Below are 3043 nucleotides of genomic sequence, written 5' to 3' on the forward strand. Positions count from 1 at the left end.
CCTCCATTTCTCATGAGAACTCTACAGAACTCTACAGAAGTACGCCGCGCTCTAACATTTCTTTATTTACTTGCACATCCAGATGATGATGTAAGCTATAACGAACTTCTTCTCTTTTCTTTAATTAAAACCTTTATTTTAAATTTTACCTTTATTTTAACTTAAATTTGTCGTGCAACAGTGTACCAAGCAGCCACATACACTCGTTTAGATTTTCGAGATGAAGTTTAATTGGATGTAAATTCCATGCGTGATTCCACTATAGCTTCCATCTATACCAGTGATATTCATATCAGCATAACATATCTGAAATTGATTATTTATGAAATAACAAGTTAAGCCTTTAGTTTATTTTTATCAAGTCCATTATAATAGTCTTTCTGGCTGGACATATCTTTATATCACTCTTTAGTGATACTGCTTGCAACTGTAATATTCTTCTTCATTGTCAGTGGGCAAGATTGTTTTTAAAACCTACATTTTTTTTATTTCTGTATGATTGTGACATACTGTGATTTCACTTATTCCTTCAGACACTGTTTGTTGTGCCTATGAATAGCCACTGACGCCTCCTGTTGGTCGTTAATACCAATTCCCTGGATAATCTATACCCTTTAATAAAAACTGAATCGTCCAATTCGAAAGAATTGGACTGAATCCTTATACCGCGTCGTTTTTGGCGATAATCAAAATTTGTTTCGAGAGAGATTTGGAGAGTCAGAGAGTTGCCTGACTCCAGGAATTCTAATATTAATAATAATAATAATAATTTACTATATTACATACATTTATACTCTTTATTATTATGATTAGTTACACAGTACATTATAATCTAACGAATCCTTACCTTTTATCAACAGCTTACAACACGGTTTAACTGATACACAATTATGTAAGTCCTCAAAATAAATGAAAAATTATTTGATAGAATAGCAAACCGTCTCAATTTAAGCTAGCAACGAGTAGTTTTTTTTTAACCGAATTTTATGACATTACAGCGAACCAACAACGGATCAACTAATGTCAAATAGCACGTCATGGTACGAAAAATGAATGAATGGTAAAGATTTCAAAGAGAAATTGATCCAATTTAGGATACGGTTTGGCGTTGGCGTAAATGCTGTTGACACGATCGTTTTTAAGAGTCGTATTCCAGAACTCTACTCAATGCTCAAGTCAGGATCTGAGCATGATTTCAAGCACTGGAAATACGACCCTAATGGCAGGGACTTGAGTATGATTTCGAGTGCTTTAAACCATACTCAAATCCTGACTTGAGCATTAGAGTTCTAGAATACGACCCTAAGAAGTCATGGTACGAATAACCGAAACGGACTTGTTTAAGTTCAAAGTTGAATCGCAATAAAAGTTCATGATAAGGCCCATCCATGGTCCGAAAAGGAATTAATGATACAGATTTCAAAGGAGTTGCAGCTCAATTTAGGATTTGGTTTTGCGTTGGCGTAAATGCTGTTGAGCCCTTTTTAAGACGTTATGGTACGAAAAAGCGAAACGGACTTGTTTAGTTCAAACTTTAATCGCAATAAAGTACATGTATGGCTCCAGGGCGCATAATATTATCTCGATGCAAAACGAAATCCAATATTGAAACAGTAGTAAGTGTGAAGCAGTCTGAGGTGAAAACCCGAAAAATTATATCTTTTTGTTTATTGAAATTTATTCTATATCGAATTTGGCTAGAGTATAGTTTTTTAGTAGCCGAGGGAAGACAGGGAATACGCGTAATATGCGTACGCTTTGCCACTGTAACACTTCTTTTAATATTGATTAACGCTACAAAATTGGCCAAATATGACATTTTTATGAACTTCTATCTTCACCTGCCGGATTTGTAGTGTAAAAGCAAAAAGGAATAATTTAAGTAAGCGTTGCCACTCCTACTCCTATTTAGTTAAACATTCGGCTTGTAGTGTCACAAATAAACAACAATTTTATTGAGTAGAACCGGTCTTCAAAGGAGCTGACTGAGCTCCAATCATACTTGTCCTTACAGTTACAGCCTAAAAACCTTTACAAGTATTTACTTTTTGCCTAACTGAGCCAACTTTGAAAAGCATCGAAACAATACGGCGTGAATGGATTTTTTGCGTGATAAAGTTTACATGTACAAATTTTTTGAGCTTCGAAGCAAAATTAAGTATCCAACTCGATAAAACCACCTATCCCAGTGTGGGCACAAGCAGTCCGCGAAAACAAGCGACGCCGCGGCGCAAATTACACCACTCAAATCTAAAATGATGGAATTACCCCTCTCATCAGCATACCCTGGAAATTGCTTTCTTTGACAGCTGACGTACATTTAATGGAACTACGTTAACATGATTCCACTTACCTCTCGACGTTCTCCGCAAAAGATATTCAACTGCTAGGCACGCTGACGATTTACATTATTTTCGAACGAAATTACAGTATCTTGAAAATTTTATGAAAAATAGGAAGGAGCTTTTTTTTTCAATTTAGTTTTTGACCAGATTTGAAATGAATTTTTTTCAGTTTTGAAAGTGACGGCTGTCGTTTCTTTTTCCTCTTCTTGAATGTTCGTGCCAGTGCTTTTTGCAGTACGAAATCTTCTTTAAGGGGTGTGAGCACTATTTGGACTAGTCACAAAACAATTGTAAAAAGTTAAAACAAGATCACTCAGTTCTCATACAGGTCCAGTCAGATCTACAAAAATATTAAGTTTGCATATAATATTATTATACTAGTTTTTAGTAAAAGTTTTGTTAAACTATCGTTTTTAATTACAGATCGATTAGTGCCTTTTTCAAATTTTTACAAATGCGCACTTAATCCGCACGCTTTTAAAAAGAACAGTTTCTTAAGAGACAAATAAGAGATGAATGAATGAAATTTCTTTTATGTCTAGTTTTAGTAAAAGTTACGTGTGAATTTGTAAAATATAAAATGAGCCACTAATGTGAAACGTTTTTGAATCTTAATATTTTTTCTTAAGTGCTCAATTCTCACATTTCTGAAAAGTAACAAACATCAATATCGTTGGATTTGTAAATATTATAGAGAC

The 3043-nt window shown here is 34.3% G+C and overlaps 1 protein-coding gene across 1 annotated transcript in view; it reads right to left on the bottom strand.

Moving 5' to 3' along the window:
- The window catches only part of LOC113240202, a 77534-nt gene extending 75070 nt beyond the window's left edge, over nt 1-2464 (bottom strand). Inside the window, exon 1 of the mRNA XM_026477454.1 lies at nt 2354-2464. The gene's annotated coding sequence lies outside the window, so the exon portion shown is untranslated. The remainder of the gene's footprint in view (nt 1-2353) is intronic.
- Between the last annotated feature and the right edge of the window lie 579 nt (nt 2465-3043).

Source organism: Hyposmocoma kahamanoa, unplaced genomic scaffold, assembly GCF_003589595.1.
Source record: "Hyposmocoma kahamanoa isolate Upper Pololo Valley unplaced genomic scaffold, ASM358959v1 100021, whole genome shotgun sequence".
Classification (NCBI taxonomy): Eukaryota; Metazoa; Arthropoda; class Insecta; order Lepidoptera; family Cosmopterigidae; genus Hyposmocoma; species Hyposmocoma kahamanoa.